The 27,059-nt window shown below is 41.8% G+C and overlaps 1 protein-coding gene across 10 annotated transcripts in view; it reads right to left on the bottom strand.

Annotated features, from left to right (window-relative positions):
- The window catches only part of Lhfpl2 (LHFPL tetraspan subfamily member 2), a 144,331-nt gene that overhangs the window by 31,134 nt on the left and 86,138 nt on the right, over nt 1–27,059 (bottom strand). Inside the window, exon 1 of one of the 10 annotated variants that reach the window (XM_063258402.1) lies at nt 10,402–10,505. The exons of 7 other annotated variants lie outside the window; for them this stretch is intronic. The gene's annotated coding sequence lies outside the window, so the exon portion shown is untranslated. Of the gene's footprint in view, nt 1–810; nt 906–6,898; nt 8,159–10,401; nt 10,506–27,059 lie in introns of those variants that run through there. 2 more of the 10 variants (XM_063258400.1, XM_063258403.1) reach the window with 2 other exon arrangements.

Genomic DNA, 27,059 nt, shown 5'->3' on the forward strand with positions numbered 1-27,059 from the left:
ATTTCTGGAAATAGTTACAGTTTCAGAACATCACTTGGATGATACTCAACTACTAAATACAGATGCTCTGCTACATATCTACTAACAGTGTTTCTTATCCATGGCACTTTTATCACTCAGTGCTGGGTAACTCCTTGCTGTGGGGACTTGTCCTGTGAGCTCAGGATGCTTAGCAGTACTCCTAACTTCTTACAATTCCATGTTGGAGCCATGCTCCCAGCTATACCTAAAAAGTCAGTCTTCAGACATTAACAAATGCCCCTAGGGGAAAATTTTACTGTAGAAACTATGCGCTTATGGCTAAGACACAGTCTCTGGAGTGGGATAAGTGTCAAGATCTGGCCATGCTGCACACTAGCAAAATAAAGTGGGGCAAATAACCAACCTCTCTGCGCCTCAATTTCCCCAGTTGGAAATGGAGGTACTACACTGACTTCATAAGGTTGGTAAGATACAAGATACAGATGAATGCTTTACGCAGAGCTGGCTCATAGTAAGCGTTTAATAAGCAGCAGCAATGAAAATGGTTAAGAGCAAAGTTAAGACCCATGACTCTGGAGGTCACAAATGGGTAGGCATCATCTGGTCACTGACAGAGAAATGTCTATGAAGCTCCTGTCTACACAGTACATTCCTAGCGAGTATGTTAAAAACACAAACACGTGTTAATATTAACCTTAATGGAAATCAAGTTGTTTTACTCTTTTGAGGACAAAAGAAATAGGAATAAAGGGGAAAAATGAAATGGGAAAATAGGTATAGACCAAGGAGAATATCTTAACACAAAGAGGAAAAGATCAAAATTCCTACCTTATAAGAAGTACTCAGAGGACTGGGCATGGTGGTACATATCTGTAATCCCAGTACTGGGTAGGCTGAGGCAGAAGGACTGCTGCAAGTTTGAGGCCAACCTGGGCTACACAAAATGAGCTCAAGGTCAGCCTGAACCACACAGTGAAAAAAATAACTACTCACAGCCAGATACAGTGGTGCATGCCTATAATCCCAGCACTCTGGGAGACTGAGACAGGGGATCACAAGTTTAAGGCAAACCTAGGCAACTTGCAAAAAAACTAAGGGTTGCAGATGTAACTCAGAGTGAAGTCCAGGGCAAAATAAAGGTACTCAATGCTGCAAGTTAAAATAACTAGGCTGGATCTTGGAAATCTAAATAGTTAAAGACGGTCACTGAAAGATAAGGAGGGCACTCATAATGTGCCACAAGGAAAAGCAACATAACCAAATGTCAAGAAGTAACAGGGAACACTGCACATCTCTCTGGCCAGAGTTGTCCTGGTTTCTTACTGCATATACAGCTGGGCCTGCTGAGGAAGTGGCAGGGCCTCCTTAGTGTCTGCTGACTGGCACCAAACACAGGTCCCCCTCACTGGCTGCCCCTCACATCTCGGTGGGAACTGAGAAAGGTCCCCGAGCCATTGTCCTGGCCCACAGGGCCATCCAACCACGAACACGATACATTCATCAGCACCTATACCTTCAAGAGCTTAGAGTACTCAGTGACTTTACCCAGAAGCCAAATCTGAAATAAACAATTAGAAACAATTATCTTGAACTTCTATCTAATGCACACAGAATGCAACACCAAATAAGTCTATCACTCAAAATACAGTAAAAGATCTTTTTGAGACAAAACCTGGAAATATTTGGTGAAACACCCTGTTTACTATCGTTTTTCTGACTTGTCTTATACCTTGACATGTGGTTGTCCATTATATCCTTCAAATGCACCATATTTCTCTTTCCACACTAAAGTAAAATAATAACCCAGAAAGACAGTGGGCTTGTGCTTGCTGTTGGAGAGAACACCCATTAACATACAACAATGCACCCACTCAACTATAATCCTCTGAGCCAAGTGGTGCCCACACAAAACCCGCTGGCAGAGAGTGGTTTTTTTTTTACACTGATACACTATTCTGTTGCTGTCAGCTGAATGCGTTCTAAGAATCAAATGAGGAAAACAAGACAGCCTTCCATTCTTTCCTCAAGGAAGGTCACACAGTGCCCTCCATGTGACCCCAACATGGAATCAAAGACATTATAATGGCAGTTACTTTCCAGGGTAATTTTCACAAAATAGAAAACACCCATAAGTGCAGCACAACAAAGTAAAGCCTTTATGTAAATGAACTATACAATGGTAGAGGAGGTTAGAAATTTGACAAACAGGCATATAGTTTATTTAAAGTACCTTAAACCATTCTGATAAATTGTAGAAGTATGAACATTAAATTTATGTTCAAATTAATCTGGAAAAACGTGGCCCTGCTGACAATGGCTGTTACCTCCCTGCCACCACAGGTTTTTTTTTTTTTTTTTTTTTTTTTTCTTTTTCCTTTTTATTGGGAACTCATGACTGCCTGCTTTACAAGGCAGGTGCTTATGCGGCTGAGCTAAATCCCCAGCTCCCCTGGCATCACAGTTAAATCACCATTTCCACAGTGTGCTCATGGCAAGGCTGAGTCTAAGGAACAGCAGCTCTGCTCTTGCCTTGGATGGAGCCAGACACCTTGGAGACATAAAAACAAATGCACTTGGTTACTGTGTTTTTAACTCACTTAAGACTGGAAATTAGGAAGGGAAACTGAAGATTGAGCTCCCAGGAAGCTGTTTATGCTGCTGACATCACTTTTTTTAAAGGTTTAAACGAGGAGTCACATGAGTAAGCACTAGACATGCAGAAGGCTGGTGAACAGTAGCATGACTCTTGGGGTGACACAATCTACCCCACCACTTGTGATGATTTTTTAACTCAAAAGAATCAGAAATCTGGTCCTGTCATTTTACCTGATCACCTAGTGTCTGCATGTTTTGCAGGCAAAGTCTTCTGCTTGAAAACAAGTTTAGAATACTTGTTTCACTGCACTTCTAGAGGAGTCAAGAAAAGATGGGTTTTAGCCTTTACTTTATTCACATGGAAAAGAAGAAAAACATTTCAAAGTTGTCAAATGTTAATATCACAACAGCTTCTAGTTTCATTGAAAGGGAAACTGAACAACAGGATTCAACTGGCAAAACTGGTCACACCTCCTGTACTCCTCCCTGACCCTTGTCTATGCAGATCATGCTCACTAAACTGCAGGATGAGAACTTCCTCTGTGAATTATAGGGAACACAAGATACATGAGCCCTGGTCAATGGAGAAAAATATCCAAGGGTCATTAGCTTCTGCTCTTCATTTCTCTTATTTCTCAGTTCCAACAATCCCCCTTTCTTCATTTTTTTGAACCTGACAGTTGCCAAGAAGTTTCAATCCCTAAACCACTCTCCACCTGCCTAAAATTTAGAGTTTCTCCTTAGGGTAACTGTTCTCAATAAGAGCAAATGATACTGAAATGTTCAAAGCAACACATTTCTCATGGGTTTTTAATCACCGAACTTTACCTGCTTGTGGACTTGTTGCTTAAAGCACCTTCTAGTTAAAAATCCCAATGGCCAAGCTCAGCCATGCTTATGCATTGCCTACTTCACATTCTACAGCTGTCCTTTAACCTCACTCACACTAACCTATTGCCATGTCTATATGTTGTTGCAGAAAAACATTTACAATGCCTGCTGCAATGCCAGGCACCGTAACAACTGCACCTAACAAGTATATTGCCATTTATCTGCTATCAAGATTCACAAATGGAGAGACTGCTCCACTGACCAAAATTTAACTATAACAAGAAATACAAAACATTTCCTCTAACATCCAAGATGCCAGAGTGTCCTCATTTAAAACATGCTGATCAGTACTGCAACAAAGATACTTCTGTTTTAACCAGTTTAATGCCAACAATGACAATGTCTCTAAAACCACCCTCCAATTGAAACAATTAACCAGACATTCATTGCAGAGCCCTCTCAAAGGCACCCTCATTCTTTAAAATTAAGTCTGCCTTTCTCAACCCCTGGAATTCTATAGCAGGTGTCTTCATAAGAACCAAATAGGGCTCTTGCTGGGGACCTGTGTCACCATGTCAGTACTTGTCCCTGAAGCAGGAAGCTACAGACTGCTTCCTGCAGGTGTGCTACAGCTAGCAGGTGACTACAATTAGTGTGGGATGGAGCCAAGCTGTGTGCAATGAGACTGGCAGATTGCTGGGTGAAAACATGCTCACTGCTTTAAACACTGAGAGCACTATGCAAGGAAAAAGATGAAAGGATTTGGGAACTAAATCAGTGAATTTCTGTAACACCATGGAGTGCTACGAAGGAGATCATCTGACAGACTGAATCAAGGTTTATGCAATGCAAGAATCTACAAAAGCATCAGGGTATGAATCACAGCCACAAAATGTTTTTTGAAAATCCTTTCAAAAATGAGGCCCTTGAATGTAACAGCTCTTCCAGAAGAATTTTTGTTTTTATTTGGATATTAACAATTAGCAATTTGTTTTTTAAAAATTGTACGATCTACCCAAAGATAAAATATCTGGAAACCAGAAAAAGATTTTTCAAGTAGCTCTCAGCACAACAGATTATGGGAATACCATTTTGACGCATGAGGTTAAGACATGAGAGAAACTAGGAATGTTTTTTTTTAATATAATTACTCGTGGGCACTCCAATTTATAGCCAAATACTATTAGGAAAGCTTTGCCAAAATCATAGTTTTAGAAAAAACCACTTAGAAAAATTTGACATTTAAAGTGTAAATTTCTGTAAGATGTTAGGTGACTGTTCAAAGTTGTGGGGAAAAAAAACTACACATGCCTCTACTAATCAAGTCATACTATTAACTCTTTGATTTCACCTACATATGTGGGCTTACCATGGTTTCTTCAATGCTTATTTTTAGGAGGGCGTAGCCACTAAGAAGCCCCTAAAAAAGTTCACAAGAAGTTGAGTTAACTCAAACATTCACTTTGAGAGGGTTGTCTATAAATGGAAGACATGTATAGAAGAACTCCATCCCTGCCCTCAGACCCACACAACATGATGTATTTGTTTATTTCCTTCCCAGTAAGGTTCCATTATGCAGTGAGACTATTTACTCACAGATCAACAGCATCTGCTAAGGTCTGCTGAGCCTGTGGTTCTTTAGACTGGGGGATTACTACGTGAACACAGGACTGCACGTGTACACTGGAAGAACCAACGTTGTTTCTGCTCAGTTATCAAGTGCTGAGAATAAAGCCCTGGCTTTAAAGCCATTAAGTTCCTGGCTTATGAATGGTATCCCCTCAATTATAAGTTTATTCATTCCACAACTGACAAAGCATAAAGACTTGGGTAAGGAGTGGGTGACATGCCGTTGGCAGACAGCTAGGTACTCACCCAGCCATTCTTCCTTGTCAAGAGAACCTGTGGCTAACACTTGGCCTTTGGCTGGGGCACAAAATTTAAGGAGGTACAAAAAAATGCATTAATCTAGTACATATTTCAAAATGCAATATTCTTTAAAATTGGCAATTAATTTAAAAATCCACAATGAAACTACGGAGGAAAGAGAGAAGGAGTGGGGGTCTCCGATAACACTGTGAAGCTGACACCTTGGTCCATCTATTGCAATTTCCTATAGCCCGAAACAGTAAGATTCTTAATCTACTTAAAGCATTACAACTGGGTTCAGTGAATAACTGATGAATGCAGTTCTTTTTTGAATTTTTAAAATTTTTACTAGTACATGTTTTCAGTACATAATAATTATATCCATCGTTGGGAGCTGGTATATGTACACAACACACTGCAATTCTTTTTTACTCCCCCCCAACTCTTGCTCCCCTTCCCATTTGTAAAACATCTATTTCTCTAAATAACTGATAAATATAGTTCTTAGCTGAAATACTATACATACAAAAATGCTAACCATAATGATACAACCATCATCTTCAATGAAATGGAGCTGTTATTTGGAGCAAAAACTAACTTAATGTAGGTCAGTGTTGTTTTTTCAAAAACCAAGATTCTCTCATTCCTGATACTGCTCCCACACAAAAGAGGAACACCTCTGCATTAAGACATACTGGGGAGTACTGAAAATGAGGCATTAACTGCAGATACTTTTAAACAAATGAAGCTTTGTTCTGTTTGGCAGGAGAGTAATTCAAACCATATGAACAAAATGTTGCCTGGTACAATTCTTTGCAAGACTTGTGACAAATATATATAAAAAGAAATTATAAGGAATGACAGCAAGCATTAGCTTATAGGTATCCTGTTGATATTAGGGGATACAAAATAAGGGAAGGAGGCATAGGGTGTCTGGGAACAGGTAAGTAAAAACAGAGCCTCCCATTCTCTCCGAACAAAGGCAGTGGGGGAAAGCCCTCAGTGACTGGAAAGACTTCAGAGATTAAACTACAGGTTCCTGTTTCAAGGGCAAAGCCCTTTTTTTAATAGCAGGAGAAAAGTAAAGTAAGCATCATTTATATCTTTCCCTGCTTGCGTGGGTTAAGTTATAAACCATCTGGCAAAATCCTGATCTTCAGGTCAGCCCTCAAGATAACAAAAGAACTCTGTCTGTCAAGCATTTATCAACACCTGAAATTGGTTCTTTTCATTCCAGAACCAAAGCTGTTTTATTAAAAGATCTTTAAACCTTTCCTTCAGTCCTGTAGGCCCTAGCCAAGATTTTAAGCCAATATTTTAAGAAAGAAAGAAGATGCAAGAGAGGCTATTAGTACAGCAAATGAGCAGAGACCCTGTACCTGACAGATACAGAGATACCTGTAGCTCTGGCTATGGGCCCCCATGGCCTTCCTGGATCACTTGGATGAACAGGCTCCACTGGAGCCCCAGCAGGAAGAAGATGAACAGCACAGCCAGGCCAATGATAGGATGAGGGATGCTGGTAGATAGAAACACTGCAGCAGATCCTTGCCTCAGAATTGTATGAGCTGGGGCTCTCTGTGGACCAGAGACCTGGCTTCACAATACCCTGGAGACTTACCCAGGAGGAAAGTGGAGGGCGCTCTCAGGGGCCAAAGGCTGAGAGGACAGAAGAGGTGGCCTCCCTGGGCTAGGACCCACCAGGAACTCCCCAGATAGAGGTAGAGGTCTTAGCAGTCACCATGGCGGGGAGGAGAAAGAACCTGATTTGAGGCCCAGGAAGCTGCTTCTCTTTTAGCTCTGTGTCCCTGGGTAGACTGCTTTGTTCCTTCAGGACCTCAGCTGAATCCTCCACAATGAGGATATACATCAGAAAATGAGCTGTTGAGGGCCCTAACAGATGCAACTAATGAGTCTGTGATTCCAAATCCTAGCTTCTCACCCTTTTCTGGTACTGACTCACCCCATCATTGCTTAGTGCTGTTTGCTTCTTCTGACCATTCTCTGATTCAAGACAGAACCAGAAGAGAAATGCAGAGCTCCAGATGTTGGGTCCGTTGTCCCTACGTCCCACATTACTGGCATGGCTCTCAATGCTCAGGGGGAAGCAATGGCTTTGGATTCCAGGCTGCCTTTTAAAGGCCAGGGCCTCCTCCACCCAAACAGGCTGTGCTTCGTCATTAGAAGCAAATGATGCTACAAACTACCTCTCACTGAACCTCAATCTGCTCTATCCACACTCCCGATTCCTGTCAAGCTGTACTCAGGAGCAGAGGTGAGGACAGGCAGGGCTTAGAGAAGAACACTGCCCAAATTCCACAGTGCTTTAACCTATGCTTTGCAGCCCTTTAGAGCACTGTGTTTCACTCTCTGCTGAAGACCATGGCAGAACTTTAAAGGTTTCATGGCATTTTGTTACAAGTTGAACAAGTTTGTGGAATGTAGGAAGAAAAGCTATCAATGTCATAGGAAAAGCACATTTTATAGTGTCCCAGAACTGCTCCTACTCCACTTACATTCTCCAGATCTTACATAAAAGAAATGAGGCTTCATCTACACCCTGGTACACACCAGAGGCCAGACCCAATGGAGGGATTCCTGGAAGAGAGAAAGGTTAGCAAGAAGGGCACAAAGATAGTCCTGAGCCTGTAGGCAAGGCGGGTGAGGACCTGGACTCCCACCCAGCTCACTTGAGCAACTAGCTACAGGGGGAACACAAAGGAAACCCTAGAAACCTGCTCTGATGTGAGCCCCTTCTTTCCCCACTCCCTGCAGCTGCTGATCCTCTGCCAGTGCTCTGCAAAGGAAAAGCAAACTGCAGGGGCTGGGGATTTAGCTCAGCGGCATAAGCACCTGCCTTGCAAGCAGGCGGTCATGAGTTCGATCCACGGTAACGGTAAAAAAGAAAAAAAAAAAAAAAAAAAAAGGAAAAGCAAACTTCAGTGCCCACTGTAAGGAGGAGGGATAAAGAGGAGCAAGGAGGACCTAGGATCCCCTTCCCCACCACAGCCACACAAAGCAGGTGGAGCCAGGGGAAAGGAGACCCATCCTGCAAACAGTTCCCTCCCAGCCCTGCCCCTTCACTGACTTTCTAGGCTTTGGCCCCTATGTGGTAAGTGGGGGAGGCTATGTCCTTTCTCCCTGCAAGGCTGTGGCTGGCGAAACTATGGAACGCCACAGCACCAGTGCTGACAAGTTGTTACTACTGACCACTGGACTCCACTATGACAGCACCTCACACCTGGGGCAGGCAAGCTACAGGCTCCTTCAGGCTCCTTCACAGACTTGACCACATGCTCCACGTGACAATAAACTAGACATGAACCCACAAGACACAAAATCACAAGCTAGCGCCTTCAAGTCTCAGAGCTGTATAAACAAACCAATGAGTCTTCCCTTGGGGAGACTTAGGCATTCTCCCAGAGATGCAGGAATCAAAAGGAATGCAGGAGGCCTGTGGAAATGTAGGCCCCTTCTTCCTCTATGAAGATCACTGAGTCACAGCATCTATCCACATTTAGTCAAGGAGACCATGTGAAGCTCTGAAAACAGCACAGCAGTCAATGTGGTCATGTGGAGGAGGCCACACTGCAGATAGCACTGTAAACACCCTCCATCTCTGCTGTGCGGACACAACCCATCAGCAAGAGGCAGCAAAATGGAGTCTGCTCCCTACCTCTGAATAAAATTCAAGAGCTTATGGAACCAGCACTAGTGCTGGCCTTTACTTTCCTAAATCTACTTTTCTCAAGACACCTGCGAGCCCTGGCTTCTCAGGATATGTTTTCTTCTACAAAGGGCCAACTACCTACTCCTCATGAAAGTACTTTTTTGCTTCACATCTTCAATATCTAAACTATGATTTCACCCTTATGATTCTGGTAAAGTCTTCATTGTTGCGAGAAACTTGGTTGTACAAGAACTAGCCCAGGACTATCTTATGTCTTCCTGAGTTAGTCATTATATCTAAATTGTTCAGATTCTGTCCAACCATAGTTAGTTTACCAAAAAAATAATATACAACGCCCGTAATCTTGATATTATATGAAAATGTCACTATGGTTATGCAGGGAAAACACCATCAGAATAGCAATACAACAAGACACAACTAATAAACACTTGTCTTCTTTCAGCTAGGCCAAATTTAATATGAACGAAGTGGGCTAGCTTCCTCACCTACTTGCCTTTGCCCTTCATCACAGCCCCGATGATCATGGATATGTTCTTGCCCTTGCAACTTGAAATGCACTCTCTAAGCCAGCAGCATTCATGTCACACATAAACTTTTTGGGAATTCCAGAAACTCAGATCTCAGGCTAGAGCCCTGGACTCAGTAGCTGCTTTTCGTATCATAGGCACACTCAAGATTAAGAAGCACTGCTCAGAACTGTTCTCCTCCCACAGGTCACTTACCCATACACTTTGGCCCTGGATCTGAGATTGCCTCTGCTCCTGGAGATTAATGAAGTATTCTCCAAGGAGTGCATTCACCATGGCAACTTCAGTCCAGCTGGCATTCCAACCTGTGCCTGGACCCACTGAGCCCCATACCCTTTAACTTTCCAAGGCAAAATTAGTCCAGAATGGTTAAAAATATGCAAAGCTTTTTGCTCTCCAAAATATTTATTCATAAGGAAAGAAGATCTACTTTTAGGTGTCAACTGCCAACCATCCCAGTTCACAGGCCCTCTCCTCCCACTTGCTCAGTTAGAAAGATCATATTGTTTCCTAGCATACAATTCCAAGGGCATTGAACATAGGCAGAGGACTCAGAGAAGGGCTCCAAGAACAGCTCTTAGTGAATGGAAACAAGATGATTTCTGCTCAAAGCAATTTCCTTAGCACTCACCCTTCCCTCCCTCACATATCCCATGGTGAAGGGATGCCAAGGCCACATGGAAGTTAACAGAACACCAACATATGCAAGACATATTTTTCACCCTGAAACAGAGAGAAGCAAGAGCTAATCAGTTAACTCTTTGAATCCCACCCAAGTCGAATGCTTAATAATAGTCTAATCCCCCCTTTCCTAGATGACAGAGAGATGAGACGAGGCCTATTTTTTGTTGTTGTTAACATGAAGGAGTGTGTATAAAAATAATGTAAAGTTTAAAAGCTTCTCACCAATTTTGCCCTGTATGGGAACCCTGAAAATGACCAAAACACAGCATTTACCACAGCAATGGTAACATGTGAGCCCATTTCCCAGTCTTCTGTCCACAGCAGCTGGCACTTATTCATCATAAAACTTTCCCAGCTGTGCCTAGGTGCTGCCTTAGACTCTTTCTCAATCATCATCAGGCCCACCCTGGAACTCCTCAATTGGATTCACATTTCGCAAGCTCTCCAGGTGACTGTCACCTCATGTGGATCCACAGAGTGAAATGTACCTGCTATCTTGGTCAGTTCTTGGGGGTTTCCAATGTCTACAGGTTCATTTCTATTTAAACTTCTCTAGAGGTTACAAACTGGAAGCTCACATACAATAATTGGCCCATTAATTTTTTAAAAATTTAGTATCAAAGATTTAAAGACTGGAAACCAAGTAAAAACCCAAGTTTCTGGTGCAAAAATACCAGCACACTTGACAATCTTGGGCCTACATTTCCACATGCTACAGTTAAGCAGTGGTTACTGATTTTAGACGAGGCACAGGCACATTCATTTATCCTCCATTTCTACTACTCCCTACTACCTCACACAGCCAGTTCTACTCATTCTTACTGTCAATCTAAATTTGTAACTATACTACAGTATAGTTGTCCCCCATATCAACAATTGCCTGTGCAATATTACTTCCACTTACTAAGTTGCTTTCACAACTCTGAGGTCAGCAACCATACCTGTCCTAGCATAGCTCTCCTTCCCCACAGGACCCCTCCACAGGAGGAGCTGCCATCACCTCTTCACACAGCCCCACCCTAAGGTATGCAGCCACACACCACGCACTCTTTCTATCACTCAGTGGTCCTATATCAAAGTTCTTCTGAGTATGAGCCAGCCATGTGCATTTCCCAGTTCTGCCATTCATGACAGACTGAGAACCCAGGGCACATGCTTAGACTCTTGCTATAATTTAAATGATGGTATCCTTGCCAAAACTAATGTTAACACTGAGTCCCAGTGCAGCAGTATCAAGTAGTGTGGCCTTTGGGCACTGACTACAGCACTTGGGCTCTCCCCTCATTGATAGATTAGTACTCTTATAAAGGGCTTTACCCTTCCCCCTTCCTCCAAGTAAGGATGCACCATCAAGGCACTAGCTGGGAATAGACAGCAGCTCCTGCTAGCACCAATGCTAGCATCTAGATTTTGTATATCCCAGCCCCCAGAACTGTAGGAAACCCATTCATGTTCTTTATAAATTACCCAGTGTTTACAGCAGCACAAATGAAGTAAGGTATCCCTTCATGCCCATCTTTTCCCTTATCTGTGAAATCAGGAATAGCACTTAAGTTACTACTTCACTGAGTTATTATGAGAAATAAAAGTACAGTGCTTAGCACAGTGTCTAGCACATAGGAGGTGCTCAGTAAAGGTGGTTTTGCTATTATACACAGTTGGTGCTCAAAAGGTATTTGTCAACAGATAATCTTTTCTATCACCTTTCACTATACTCTCATCTCCACTGAAACTGAGAACCATCCAACATTCCAGGCCATCACCTAGGGCAGGGAATGAGGTCCTGTAGTCAGCCTGGGTCTCTGGCCAGGCTCCCCACATAACATCTGAGGCTGTGGGCTGGTGGAATAAATCCTAAAGCCCCACACAGCTGCTACAGCCATGCTTGGCATTTTCCTTACAGCCACATACAACTTGTACGAGAACCAGTCACACTCTGTGTATTATTAAGAAGTTAGCACTTTCAGTTGTCTTGTTTCAAAGATAGTTAAGATACACTTTTTAATTCAATTTCAGCCCACACAAATTTCTTCCTTCTCTGATTGCAAAGTATACTTGGTCAGGACTACACAATTTAGCATTTAATATTCTCTCAGTATTTCACAAAGGCTGTGTGACTTTGCAGAAAAACTCTAAGTGGGTTACATAGCACAGTATGTTATAAATGGTTTTTAAAATGCATAATGTGTATAAAACACTCTCTAAAGCAATTTCCTTCTTTCAGATAAAACAAACCCTACTTGATTGAATTTATTTTATACCACCGAAGTGCTGAGCAATATAACAAACACAAAACCATGGCTATACCATGCCTATTGTTCTCCATTCCCTGCATGCTAAGAGACATGTTCTATGTTGACTAAACTATGCAATGGAACTCTTCTAATCATCTTGGGTACATTTGAGCCATGCACTGTGTAACAAATGAAAAGGGACTGAATTGGGTCACTGTTTGTTTCCTTAAAAAGAGACTAGAGATGATCTTTAGGCAGCAGCATTTTATCTGCCAATGCTGCAAAACTGACAGAAGAAACAGGACATGTCTTTCCAAAACAATGGTTTCCAAGCAAGTTCCTCCTTGAAGATCTGAAATGTGTCACTGATCTCAACAGGCCACAGATCTGGCCTCAGCTGTCCTTTTCAGGAACCATCAACAGGCTTACGTTTGCAATCTTTAGAATGCAGAGGGCCCAGTGGCCACCAGCAGGAACTGTTTGGAAGATGAACTGCAAAGGTCATCTTTAGTGTCTCTGAGCTGAGTGGTAGTAGAGGTGTTTGGGACAGTTCTGTTCACCTGTGGTCTGTGGCATCTATTCAATCATCCTGCTAGTGCTGCCTTTCTGTTACCAGCTTTGCCCACAAATGGGAAGTTAAAGCAAAAACAGGAGAAATAAGCCTTGTCGTCCCACAGCACAGTAGGGTAATGACATCTTACAATTTATTATGTAATTATATATATATATTATGTGTAAAGAGAGGAGTTCAAGGTTTCCAACGTAAATAAATGATACATATTTAAGGAGATATGCTAAGCACCATGGTTTGATCATTCTTCATTGAAATATATAAATTATGACACTCCATGTACAGGTACAATTAAGTAAATTTTAAAAATAAAACACAGCTAGCTATACAATTCATGGTATCAACTGTGATCCTGGTCAACAGCTCCATTTCCACAGAGGCAGACACAGCCTTACTAAAGAAGCTCTTGAGGGCTGACTGGGAGTCATGTGTCCATCTATGCAAACCACACCAACCTGTTTGGCAGCCCTTCCCTTGCTAAGGGGACATGAAGGATTTCATCTAACATACTTGACCTTTAGCAACAAGGAAACCCCAGTATCAGTGATGCTTCTGTGCCCATGATGGTTCAACGTGACATCTAGCATTGTCAAGAGAACTGGGGGTTTGGGCAGAGACTGTGGTCTCCACTGTAGAAAATGACATCAGTATAGCACTTAAAAACAAAGGGACAGAAAACTCCTTACTTCCCACTTACAGGAAGTGCATCCCTTAATTAACTGTTTAACATACTGCCCAGGAGTGGTTAGCTCCAACACCCCAAATATCTGTCAGATTCCTTTGGCCCTACCTGTAGGTAAACATACTGCCAGGGCAGATTCTCAACCAGCAAGGCCTCTGAGTAGAGAGGGTCTCAGGCACCTGGGATTCAGGGAATGAACAAAGAGAACATCTCTCAAGTGTTCACTGGTAATAAAATATGAACACACCCCAAGGCCCCAAGGCTTACAAAGCACTTCTGAAATTTCTCATCCACTCCTGAGTGGCCTTGGGACATGGGAGTCAGTGAAGGAAGCTACCAAGGCCCTGTTTCCAGTGTAGAGCCACATCATAGTAAACAATAGTGTGGCTAACAATAGTGTGGATAACTTGGCCCATCACTTCTGTCCAAGGCTCTTGGCTACGCCAGTCAAAGAAGTAAGGTCCCTCTTACTCACTCTTGTAGCAAGTGAGATATGTAACCAGCCTGACAACCAATAACCAGTTACTAAAACAGGTCTCAAACCTTCCTGTGACAGCAGATCCAGTAATGCTAAAGAAGGAAAACATAAAAAATAAAACCATAAAAGACTGTGCTGCAAACCCACACAAAACGACTCTCAGTTCAGACTTGCATGGCAAAACTATGGTGGCCATAAGCACCTATGTGCCTACTTAAAGGAAGATAGTCAATACCCTGCACTCACCGGGCCCACAAATGGCAGAGAGTAGACCAGAATGGTTAGGCATAAAAAAAAAAAAAAAATCCTCTCAAGTATAAAAAACATTTCAATCCTTTGAATTTGAATTACTACAAGGGTCTGCTTTAAAGCAGAAGGAAGTCAGAAATTTAATATCTATGACCTTTAAGTTCATTTTAAAACACTACTGTTAAGTTTTTGTCCAACTACTTCCACATCTTTCAAAAATAAATTCTCCAGCATTATAGGATGGTTCTGATTTGCCTGAGGAAGGAAAGGCAGCACCCTGTACCATGCACCATACTACCTCAGGGTCTGCTGTTTGCTCTAGGGCCTTCTGAGTGGGAAATAGGCCACGCCTTGTCAGGAGCACAGTCATACACTCCACTCAGAGGGCTGCCACATCCATGTCCTTGTCCCTCTGCCTAGTATCCTAGCAAAAGATGCTTGGGATTCACTTCTCAGGGCTTCCAGGGATCCCCTGGTAGGCTCCTCTCAGCCATGGTTGCTGTTTGTATTGTAGGAGGTGCTGGCCTCAGGGCAGCTCCTGCAAGCCGAATGCAGCTCCTGTTGAGCTCATCCCACACTGCAGCATGCTCTTCTTCACTCTTCATCTCCACAGATCTGCCTTATACTTGCCTTTCAAGCTCTAGGCTTCTCCCATGGAAGCTTTCCTTTTGAACTACTGCTCCCCTGCCGTAGTCTTTTATCTGTGCCACTGCACTGCCATGAGCACTCTGCACTGTACCACCATAGGGGCTCCCACCTGGATAACACTCCGTAGGGCACCTCCCTAGGCCTGCCATGCCCACAGAGGGTATGCATGTCACCCTGCATGGGTGCTCTCTGTCTGCTCACCCTTCCTAGGCTGTCTCTCTTAGAGGGCAGAGCACAGAGGTAGAGTGTGGATAAGACTGTCCTTGGGGCATGGTTCCAGTAATCTTAGAACAGGAAGGCCCACAGGCTGATAAATGCTTTCCTTCCCTAGTCAGGTCATCTTCAGTACACACACCTAGAGGACTCAGGGTGATGGGAGACTTGTACACCACGACAGTCAGGACAAAATATCAGGGAAGACATAGTATCATTGCTGCATATGAACTAAGGTAGGGTAAGTGGCTTGGAAAGGGGCTATGGAGTCTGTGTGAACCTTTGATTGAATCCCACAATTCCAGGCAAGGACTTAGGGGTCTAAAAAGCTGGAGGTTGATCCTCTTCCAGGGGCACATGTGCCAGGTGGGAAGGCAGAAGAGCAAGCACTCTCCTCCCTGGCTTGTGTGAGAGGCACCAAGCACAATCACCAACTACAACTGGCACAGTCACAGAAATGAGAAGGCCTGACCTGTGAGAAGGGAGCTTCCTACTTTAGCAGCTCCCAGGCATCATGAATTTACTTTAAGCCCAAAGCTATAGGAGCTTCAACATGTGGCTATTGTGGACAGCAAACTCTGTGAAGATAAGGTGGAGTATGTCTCCCTACCCAACACTAGATCCTTGCATAGCATCTGCCACACATAGCTGGTTTGTAGCCAAATGACACTTCAGAAAGTAAAAGAGCTCAGATCCTTAGTTCTGAATCATCACAGGTTCCATATATTGAATACAATGCACAAAAACAAATAAGCCTTACTACTTCTGGATTTACACAGTAGGAGACAGTAGTGGACATATAAAAATCTCTAACCTAAACTGACATCTGCTTCTTATAGAACTACCCACTGTATAGTGAAAATTTACTCAGACAAACCTCTACTGAAGTTTTTTGTTAATAGGATAAACATAGTATTTATTTGAATTCTCAAGTGATAGATCTGAGCTGATTCAGTGAAGAATTCACAGCTCTGCTGACCACAGCAGTTCTAAAGCAGCCTTTCAGCATGGTCTGGACATCTTGGCAGGCAAATCAAGCCAAAGGCAGAAAAGTGCCAGCAAATTCTAGCCCATCTTGTTACATGTGCATACACATATGCCTGTGTGTGTGCACGCGCACACGCACACACACACATACACAAACAAAAACAACTAACTGAAGTGGCCATTTCAGTAGACACGTAACATATTTCACTCTGCTTTCCAGTAACTAGGTCAGCAGCTAAGATTTTCTTTCTTGCCTTTTCAAAGAAAACATTCCCTAACCAAAATATGGAATTCATCTGCATTATAATCCCAAGCGGGAGTGGACTCATTTCCTCCAGTTCTGTGTAACACTCATTCCCACTCACTCTCCTTTCTCATGAACAATGAATGGAAACACTACCTTGCATGAATTTCAACTGCCTCTTGGAGACAGATGTTTTGGAAAGCACTAATAAGTTACTTGTTTCAAGGCACGTCATACACACAGCCATTCTCCAGCTCAGACTCATCCATGAGAACTTACATAGGTGTTAGCAACTTTCCCACCCGATTCCTTAGCCAACACACTCCCCTTCAGGAGGAACACCTAAGGCCCTTGGCTCAGCAACGTTCTCAGCATTTGCTGCAGGATACAGAGTGTGACTTCCTGTGCATGTGTTTCTCCATAAAGATCTGGTATGGTCAACCCTTCAACAAAATGTCACTTTCAGAAGGTGAGATAGGCACTTGGGAAAGAACATGAGCATTTTTCAGCTACCAGGGTACTGTTTATGAATTTGTACAAGGCAAATGGGCCCCCTGTGGCTTAAAAGAGATTACTGAACACTTCTCAACCATCCACCCCACCTTACATTTCCCCGAGAAAGCCTCACTTGCTCCTGAGAGGAACTCACTGCAAGCTTTCTTTTCATTGAAAGACTTGGCACAATGTGTGGAGGCAGATCGTGTGGGCACCCTGGAAGTGCTGTGAAGTTTCTCAAATAGCCACGGCTATTCCAAATGCACCTACAAAAACAAACCTGGACACCTCAATTCACTCCTTAGCAGATGTCCTTTGATCCAACAGAGGCAACTGACCAAGAATTTCAGCATACTCATTTGAACCATCTAGTTACTGGCAAGAATAGATACATGCACATTTGGAAGGGCAAGAAATCAGTCAAGGTAGACTCTCAAATAGACCCATCCTTTCTTACAGGCCTTTAATGAAGCAACAATGCAGAAGATAATTGGAGAAGCTAAGATCTGAGAAAGATACCCAAGATTTAAAAACTTAAAACCCACACATGGACTACTCTCACTAATGTTAGTTATTTTTCTCTCATTGCTGAGACAAAATACTCAATGCCTAAAATTAAAGAAGGAAAGATTTAGCTCATGGTTTGTGGAGGTTTCAGCCCATACTCAGCTGGCTCCAAGGCAGTGTAGCAGGGGGCAGAGGAACAATTCACGGTACTGGGAAACAGGCAAAGCAGCAAGAGCAAAAAGGGAGGAGCAACACAGAAGACTTTTGGTCCTTATATTGTGTGTAGGCCACTCTCTCTAGGGTGGATGCAGCACTCACACCCATAATCCCAGCATTGGACCATGAATCAGTCACAAATGAGGGTTATGTTTTGTGTCCGAATGTGCTCCCAAAGCCTCATGCAGTCATGGAGGTATGCATGAGGCTTTGGGAGCACATTCGGACACAAAACATAACTCTCATCTATCTAGGCAACGTCACCTGTTCTAGTGAGTTCTAACATCTATACATCTTGAGTCATTCATGATTTCAAAGCAGCATATGTCAATTTGGCATTAGAACACATTGCCAAAGTTACACCACTGGCTCCCTTTCTTGTATTCTTTTTTGTACCAATGAGTACCATTTATATGCAATACTATGTTTCAGTTTTTCAAATGAAAAGCAACAGCATTGTCTTTCAATGAACTGATCATTAATCTCTAACTGTGGCAAGATAGTTTTTCAAACCTGTGACCCTCAGGGGCTACACTTAGTGAAACCATTAGAGGAGAGAGAGAGAGGGAGGGAAGGGAGAGAGGGAGGGAGGGAAGAGAGAGAGAGAGAGAGAGAGAGAGAGAGAGAGAGAGAGAGAGAGAAGGCAGCAAGGGGGAAAGGGAGAGAGAAAGAGAGGGAGGGAGAAAGAAGGAGGGAGACAGAAGGAGAGAGAGGGAGAGGGAAGGAGAGAGAGAGAATATAAAGGGATTAACAGCAATGAGTGATAGCAGCAGAGCATTTATGGACATCAAATTTAGCCAAAGGAATACATGCTCTACTGCATAACCTTATAAACTATGTGAACTGGACAAATCACTGTTTCCCCATGTGTGACGTGGGGATACCTCTGTTTCCTAGAATGATGCTGTACCCTACATATGGTGCCCAGCACATGGAAAGCTTTCCATAAATTGTAGTTTTTATCACACAATTCACACTAATCTCAACTGGAGTGCATGCTAGTACTTACTTAAGAGGACAACATTTGGCAGACTCACCTGTACTATGACCAGAACTGGCGTCTTGTTTCCCTTGTCACTTAACTGTCTCAATTTGCATGTCCTGTTTATATTGACTAAGACTTTCCTAACACTGTAATTACACACAGAAATATCTATTCGTTTAGTTCTTTGCTTTTTGCTGTTTTCAGACATCTATGGATTGATCTATGTGGATCCCAGAAACAATCATTAGTTGCTGGGATGAAGAGGTTTTTCTCTGTTTCTTTTTACTAGAAGTCAGTCCTCAGAACCTGCAGTTTGCAAACTCTGAACACTGAATACCTTTTATCAAACAGAATCTGACAAGCAACCCAGTTCTGTATATGAAACAGATAAAAGCAGAGCAACATGACTTAAAAAGACAGGGTAAGAAGCTCCCCTCTTTCAACTGTGACTCACATGTAGCCCCTTTTACACCTAGGAACCGAATGCTACAGGACATGCTTAGAAAAACAGGAATTTAAACCCTGCTTCCAACTTCAGTCTTGTGGCATACACTGGAAGAGGCTTAATGGCAACTTCAAGCTTATCATCTCCTTACTTCATCAGTGACAAAGTTGCAGACCCACAAATCACAGCCTCCTGCTTCATAAACACCCTAGACTGTTGTAAAAGGCTACAAACTATGCAGATGCACAGACCCTTACTTTCTACCTTTTATTAATTATTCACTGAGTGACATCAACTGCTCCCGCCCAAATGTCATAGAACTGCAGTGTTTATACAGCTGTGTCAATGAGTAGAACTGATGCATGATGTCATTATTATCAACTTATGGAGGAGTCATCATCTATTGAAAGCTCTTTGTGCCTACCAAGCAACGACATGTAAGCAAAGGCTGGTCCAAAACATAAATATTCCAAAGAGTTTTCAATAAAAATGTCATCCACATCATGATGGGATAAATATTCAATATGATGTTTGCAATATACCAGAAGTTTCCACACAATGAAATGTAACAGGGAGAAGAGAACTAGAGAAAAATTCCAAGCAGAGAATCAGAATAATGAAGCAGCTGGGAAAAGTCATTGCTTTAGAAAGCAGACACTAGGAAGAAGGCTCCACCTACTCAGTTTAATTGCTGCTCAGCAGAAGCATGACATAGATTTAAGTGTGGGAATCCAAGAAATAGAGGGGGGACTTGTTCAGGGTGGTCTGAGGGAGACCAGCCAGGAGTGATGGGGCTACAGCCAAATAACAAAAATTCCAACCAATGAGAGGAAAGTATTTCCTCCTCAGAAAAGGCCACGCAAAGTCCCTAGGGAAGGGCTGGAAGACTCCCAGCTTGAGTCATTCCGAAACAGATAACAAAGTGCTGCAGAGTATCCTGGGGGGAACAGTGTATTCCTGATGGAAGAAGACGCTTCAGCACCAAGTGAGTCTTTCCCAGATCCAGCTCCTATGATTCCTGGATCTCCTGCTTCTTCCAACTCACTATGGCCAGCAGTGAGGAGACTGGCTACCATGACCCTCCAGTCCGAAAGAAAGGCCTGGATGTAATTATAGCAAAGGCCTCCCAACTGCAGCCTGAACTTCATGTCAAAGGCTCCATGTGGCCTTGGGATGTTACAAGAACAGCAGGGGTCTTGTGTATGGATCTACAGCTCCACTGCAGGTATTCACTAGTCAGGTACCTGCCTATGCCCTCTCACACCTCTATATCTCACCTGCTGAGAACAGGACCCCTATAACATCTGCTAATCAGGTTTGCTCCTGAGAACCCAAATAATTAAACCTGGAACACTGGAAATGTCTCACATTCATGGCTGGTCAGTAAGCAGAGCAGATGGGCTATATCTGAAGGTATGTCTGCTTAAACCTACTAGTTAAGCTGTAAGAATAAGCCCTAAGTGACCTCACAGGTAGCTGTCAGTCTTTGGGAAGACATCTCTGAGACTAGGTAGAAAAGTCAGGCCTTCTCCATCATTCCCTCTAACCTTCTGAGACAGCACAAGTTCCACCCTGCAGGTCATTCACACTAAGGTAAACTGGTATCTTCTGGTGTTGCTCAGCACATACCAACACATTATGATCTTAACTATTCCCTTTCTACTTTCCAGAAAACTCCTGTCTAAGAATTAAACAAGAAAACCCTCCTAAAAATTATCAAATTAGATTTTAGAGAATACGTTTTTCTGTGTAGCTTCAGAGTTGTTGGGTGCTAGTGCTTTAGCTGGTGCAGCTATTAATCTCTGAGGTGCAATGAAGTGCTTCAGACAGCAACAATCCCTGGGTTGGCTGGGCAGCTCCTTGGTTGGTGTCACCTGGGCTTGCACATGCCTGTGTTCACCAGCTCATGAGGGTTCCATATGCACGTTTGGCAGTGACTGCTGCTGGTGGACAGGTTCTGCTGGCCTCCTGCACATCAGACTGATTTCCTTCCTTGGAGGTCTTCAGCCATGATTCAAGAGAATCAAAACGGAAGCTGCCTGATCTCCTTGAGTCTGATGTTCTGTAACTTACACCACACTTCAGTCACACCTATTGGTAAAACTAAGTCACAAGGCCAACTCAGACTCAGGTGATGGGTAAATAAGACCCCAATCCTTGATGGGAAGAGCTAAAAAGAATTTGTAACCATTGACTGTAAAGAAGCCCCTTATCTGTGTCAAAAGTACATGAGTTTTAGGACACAGTCACAGACCCTCTGAGACCAAAAGAATCCTAAAACAAATAGTAAATTCTGAACCCAACCCTTGAAGGGCCCTGGCACACTATTAACACTGAAGCCTCAGAATAGTCCTGCAATGAAAATTAATCTTGTTTAATGATGTTTGATCAAAAATAAGTTAAGTTCATAAAAGCAGAAGAAGACCACTTACAGTAACACCTTTTGGAAAGAATGGCTTAGCAAAGTTCAGCATACTTTGTCGTCCGATGAAAGGTTCCATGATTCTGAAATATCTTCTAAAAGATAGAAGTTATATACAGTGTGGCAAGTCCTGGGATGGGGTAATCAAACTATAGACTACTTACCTCTTGGGTAACTACATATGAAAATATGTTTCAATGAAAATCATCTTGATTGGCCTTGGAGAAAAGTTGTGTGCACAAAGTTTTGTTTGTTTGTTTGTTTTGGTAAAATAATTTGAGTACTAACAGAAATCTTGATTCCTACATAATGAACCTTAAGATACTCATGCTGATTACACTTCACAAGTTTAAAATTCAGTGACAGGCATAAAAATCAACAGAAGCCAACTTTTTTTTCCACAAGTGGTCCATATGTGTTAAAAACAACCACTATACTTCTTGCTTTCTGTTGAACACCAATATGTTCTCATTTAATTTTTTTGCTCAACTGAACAGAATATGTTCCTTCATTCTCCAAACTGGCTTTCTACATCCTTCAATCTTCACTGGCAGCTTTCTACAGGCATGATATGGGAAAAATGATAATACTGTGGTCATGAGACCATGATGGTACTGATAATGGATGAAACCACATGGGAAGGGTCAAGTCAAGTCAAGATTTAGGCTGATGATGAGAGTAGTTACAAGACAAAAACAAGTAAGGGAAGTCTCCTCAAATTCAGAGGCCATGACCTGGTACATGGAGAAGCATGCCAGTATACAGTGAAGGCATGCTGAATATTGATAGTAAATGAAAGACTAAATAATACCCTATTTACTTGGGAATCACTCTTGTACTAGGGAGAATGATTGGCAAAGGATATAGAAAAGGAACTATTTTCATCTGGCTGCTGGAACAGCTTTATTAGAATTGCTCATTCTTATATCATTTGCTATGGGATAGTGATTCACCCAAAGATACATAACAGTCAGTGACCAGTTTGCTAAACTAGACTCCAAATAGCTCGCGTTTCTTTTTTTGGTGTCAGAATTTCTGACTTTTTGCAGTGCTAGGGATCAAACTCAGAGTCTTCAACATTAGCCAAGCATTCTACCACTGACCTACCTTCCAGCCCTGGTGTCAAGTATTTTTAAGTCTATCTTATGCCATGAATTCGTTAGAGAAGCACATCCTGGAAGCCTGGTTGTAATTTCAAAAGACAGAACAAAAGTGAGTCTACAAAGGAATGGGGAATTCCACGGGAAAAGAAAATAGTCTACAATGACGAAAGAGGAAGTAGAGATTCCTAAGGGAGAAGAAACTGAGTATACTGGTCAGCCTAAGAAATAAGAGGACTGCTTTGAAGAGTTTTTTTTAGAAAAACCATTTGGAGAATCTCTATGAAAACTCAGGAACAAAAAAATCTTGTGTGCAGTTTATTGTTTTATTTTATCTTTTTGCAGTACAGGGAATGGAAGCCTGGGTCTCATGTCAGCACTACCTAGTGTCATCTCCAGTTCTTATGTGCAGTCTTGAATTTAAGTAGCAAGAGCTCAGTAAACCCAGATTTGGTGAGACTCTAAGTGAACTGCCTACATCAGGGTTCCTAGAGAAGGATTTGGGGGTCATATTCAGCTGTTTCTGAGCAATGGCCCCAGGACTTGGACACCATGTTGAGCTTTCTCCCCTATGCCAAAGTAGCTATTCCATTAGAAACAAAGGCAAAGACAATGAAGGGTTTTAGCTGTATAATGTAATTAGGGGGAAACCTGACACTAACATTACTTTGTTCCCTTTCCCAATGTACAAAAGATTCTAAGAGCAGGTGTGCCCCTCAAGGATGGCTAAAAGGCACCAGCACTAATGCTGTGGGACAATTACTGCAGAGAGGAGAAAGAATTAGAAAAAAATATATAAGAACAATCAATTTTTATACTATTAAATATAGCTAAATACTTCCAGACATAGAGAACACTTGGTGCTTGCTGGAAGAACAGGAAATACATGATACGTGGATGATAAGTAATACATTTTATGTATAATATTGACCATCTGCAAAAAGCATATCAGTTTCCCCTTTGGCAATGCATTCGCAGGCCATACTGCATCACTAATCAACTATTTGGTACAAAATGTTGTTGTCATTACCAACAGGCTAAACCGTTAGGACCTGTTTTTTTTTTTTAAACCAACACAAAACAAAAGATAGAAATTATACAGAATTTTTAAACAATAGGAAATTAAAACTAGTTAATATATTACATATCACTATCTTAGAAGTAGTTGTTCAGATTATAAGATTTAGGCATAAAAATGATCAAACAAACAATGAAAGCACAAAATCTTCTTTTTGATGAACTTACAGAGATTAGTAGTACAGTTACCTATCTTGTGTGTATATACATATGTATATCCATACACATACAAATTTTCCCTTCTCCCTTTTCTCTAGTCTCCTATCCCAGTTGTTCTTTCCCTTTAAGCACTTTCTTTCCTTTTCATTTTCACAATATGTATTGTGCATTTGGGATTTGATTACTCTTCCAGATTTTTTTAATACTAGGGAGACAATACAGTATTTGTAAGTGAGTATGGTCTCAAGTTGTGTCCATTTACCTATAAAAGCCTCAAGTTTATTCTTTGTTTTTATACAATGAACTAATACTTCATTGTATAAAAAGACCACATCTTTTTTACTCATTCTGCAGTTAATGGCATTTTGGTGGTTTCTAACATTTAGCTATTATAAGTTGTGCTGCTATAAACGTGGGTGCACATATATCACTATAGCATGATGTTATCAATTCTTCTGGGAAAATACCTGGAAGGGGCATAGCTGGATTGAATGAGACCTCTAATCTTAGTTTTTTTAGGAATCTCCACACTGATTTCCACAATGTAAACTTTTAGGACTCTGAAAAAAAAAATTCAGGTTCTCTGATTCTACTTATCAATATTCACCTAAATTATCTCTACAATAGCAAGATGTCTGGTTGGGACTTGGATATGAGCCAAAAGAAGTGGTTTGGTCAAAAATGGTACATATTTTTTTAACATTTATATGAGAGAGACAGTGAAAGCATACAGAAAAGGCCCTCCAAACATTACAAGTTGATCTCTCCTGCCTTCCCAGTCACCCCAAACCATTCACTGCTTCCTCTTGATCACACTTTCGTGCCTCATCACCTCTACTCACATATATTTCTGCCTGTCATCCTTCAAGTCCAAGCTGGTCATCTTCAAGTCCAATTCAAATGTCACAGTTCTGGAATGACATCTGCCCCAAATGGCAGAATTGGGACTGGAGGTTTAGCTCAGTGGCATAAGCACCTGCCTTGCAAGCAGGCAGTCATGAGTTCGATCCCCGGTACCGATAAAAAGGAAAAAAAAAAAAAAAGCAAACCAAATGGCAGAATTATTGCTCCTTTCTTTGTTCTCAATATGATTAGTTTACTACGTAGCAAATATTTCTCTGTCCACTCTTGACTAGACTGGGAGACGTTAACGGACAGGTCATTGTTCTCTTTGCAGGCTGAGCATCACACATCACACCAACAGCTCTAAGAGACTAGATGCCAATCGCCCAACAGATCTTATGCCCTCATCCCTCAAATGACAAAAATGGATGTGTGCCATGTGTCAACAAGGCTTTAGTATTACCACAACAGAGAGAAGCAGGAAGAACACAGCACAGAAGGATCCTTTTTTTAAGATCTACTAACAGCGCTTGGTTCTACTTTCTTCCCTTCCCAGGAATTTCCCCATGTAATAAAAGCAGCTCTGTTCAGACTTGGCTGGCCACACATTTCCAACAGTTTTGTTTTCTTCTAGATCTGAGTGCTTGGAAAAAATACCATAATTTCCTTATGGGCCTCATTATACTTCAAGATGATTAGTACTGAGGAAATATTAGCCCTAAAACGAGCCTAGCCAATCCAGTTGTTCTGTTTGATACTCATAGCATTTGTTATCAAGGCATGTGTCATTTTAGAAAGTTTTAGACAGGTCTCGGAAATGTTCCTTACAGTTTCCTTACTTGCTTTAGAATCTGTAGCATGTGCTCCCAGGAACCCAACCTAAGAAAAGTGTAAAACTAAACTAACTTGATACAGGTTAGGGAAGGCAGGCCAGAGGGATGCCCCAACAAACCCTGTCATGGTACATCTGTGATGAAAAGCCTTTCTGTGTCAGCATCATAGCAGGCTTCATAGCCTTGGGAAGTAAAGCAAGTTGTATGAAATCTCTGGGAATTAGTATGTTTTATGTGTTTTAAAACAGATTAGATTTCAAGAGCTATTTCTAGCTTCCATAATATTAAATTTCCTTTTATTCTTTCTAGTATCATATATCCAGTAACTTCAAAAAAATTATCCCCAGGAAAGTACACTTTGCTATCTTAATAAAGTCTTCCAATCCTTAAGAGATATGTCATCACATTTTAATTCTCAAAAATGTTAATTTTATTCCCTCAAAGAATCTTACGAAAATATTTTTATTTCCTGCCTGAGTTCCTGAGGAGCTAAGTGAAAAACTAGCTAATAAAAGATAATTCCAGTATTATCCTAAATAACACATATTGGAATATGGAAATAATTAAGGCCCATAGGAAAAACGTCAAGTCCTTGGAGCAAAAGCTCTCTAAGAAGTATTGTGCAGGGGCTCTCACACACTTGACATTATTCAAGTTGTACTTGGTTTTAAATCTATAAGTGTTAAATTTATAAATGACTCATAAATTTCATTAAAATAGCATACCTTATAAAATAATTTTGGTTTATATTACAGAAAACTGATTTATCACTTGGTAAGGAATATCTAATTAGGCAATCATACATTCACTGATCTAGGAAGTAAAACCTGGACACATGAGGCAGAAGGAAAGGGATGCAGGTGAAGAGAAGAGGAAAAGGTTCATTTTAGGCCATGTTGTATTGTAAGTGCCAAGGGATATTAAGGAAAGACACCCAAGGAACAGCTACTTTATGGGTCTGGAGCCTAGAAGAGAGCCGTGGCCACTGGAGTGGGCAAGTCAGAGCATGCAAAGAGACAAGCGAAAGAATGGGTCAAGGGCTACCTGTAATGATAGTTAAGGGGCAGACAAAGACAGATTGAAAGTCCTATTGGGGAGGAGAAATTGGTAAAGAGTCCTTCATGAGAACAATGAACACTTTATTCTGAGCCAGTGCTTATGTTTATTCTTTCTTCTGACAATAAGAGCTCTAACTGGTCTTTTCAGGACAGGCCAAGGGAGTTAAAAGTATCAGCACAGATGAAAGTGAGCACGAGGTGCCCACAAGGGCTGAGTGAGGTGGGGCCAGTGTGCTTCATTTGTGGCAGACACAACCAAGAAGGCACATGAGAACATCCAGCTGTGGTCTCTGACATGTCCGCAATGACCTTCTCCCAAATGTAGTATAATTTTGTATAAAATTTACAGTTACTGAGCAGATACTACATGTGAAGTTATATATTCCAATAAATCTAGAAAAATGAAACAAGCTTGTAAATGTCACAATTATCAC

The sequence above is a fragment of the Cavia porcellus genome, unplaced genomic scaffold (assembly GCF_034190915.1).
Source record: "Cavia porcellus strain 051 isolate PalLab524CR breed Dunkin Hartley unplaced genomic scaffold, mCavPor4.1 scaffold_11, whole genome shotgun sequence".
Taxonomy (NCBI): Eukaryota; Metazoa; Chordata; class Mammalia; order Rodentia; family Caviidae; genus Cavia; species Cavia porcellus.